We start from the raw sequence: 985 nt of genomic DNA, 5'->3' as shown, positions 1-985 counted from the left end.
AGGTCAGAAGGCTCGGATGAAGGGCAGATGGTAATTCTGCCCTCCAAGTGGGGGTGGGAAGAGGAGAAGCAGGTTTGGGGAAAGAGGCAAAGAGATCACCAGGACTGCAAAGGCGGTGGCTAAAATTAGGACTCCCTCTTCTCTTTCCACCTCTCTTTGATTTGGCCACTACTATCACCCAGCATCACTATCCCCTGAATTCCACTGTCACTGTGACTGTGCTGTTGCTCCTCAGTTTCATATTCCTCAACCATGTAGTCAGGGCAGGAGCTGGGGCTACAGAGCCCTCACTTTGCCCCATAGCCCCCAAGGGTGACCCATTAGAATGGCAGGCTCAGGTCCCAGTATTTACTCACCCAGTTCCCCTCCCCACCACCCATCATCAGAGCTCTGATCTTGGTCTCCAAGAAGGATTCCAGCAAAGCTTCTTTATGGCTTTGTGCCTGCCCAAACCACAGAAAGGGAGGGACACAGAGGGATCCCAAAAAGCCTGGACATCTAGTGAGGGGAGGTCAGGGGCCTCCCCATGAGTGTTAAGCCAACTCAAGATCTCCCCCTAACCTAACTCCATTCAAGCAGAACCAACAGTGCAGTCCCACCTTACCACCTCTCTTCCTTGCCTTCCTGCCAAACCATCCCTGAAAGCAAAGACCATGAATCCTGCTCACTATTGTGTCCCATGCTTGGAATAGTGCCGTGTTCACAGGAGCTCTGTGATTATTTTAATTTCTAAATGAATGAATAATGGCCCTATCTACCAGGTTACACCTGAGAGCAGCAGGACCTGGCTCCAGGAGGAGCCCCCAATTTAGATTCTTCAGCTGGGAACCCTCCACCTTCTTCCCACTGGCTCCTTTCCCTATTCAGCACTAGGTTCAAGGCCATCTATGCACTACTGTGCTCTGTGCCCTTGGAGGTTCACTTTGCAGGATAACAAGAAGGACCGAATGGGGTGGCCCCATTGTTAGTAACCACTGCCTTGCAC

This window comes from Otolemur garnettii, unplaced genomic scaffold (assembly GCF_000181295.1).
Source record: "Otolemur garnettii isolate 467f Iridium unplaced genomic scaffold, OtoGar3 scaffold00077, whole genome shotgun sequence".
Classification (NCBI taxonomy): domain Eukaryota; kingdom Metazoa; phylum Chordata; class Mammalia; order Primates; family Galagidae; genus Otolemur; species Otolemur garnettii.
This window is presented reverse-complemented; position numbering follows the sequence as displayed.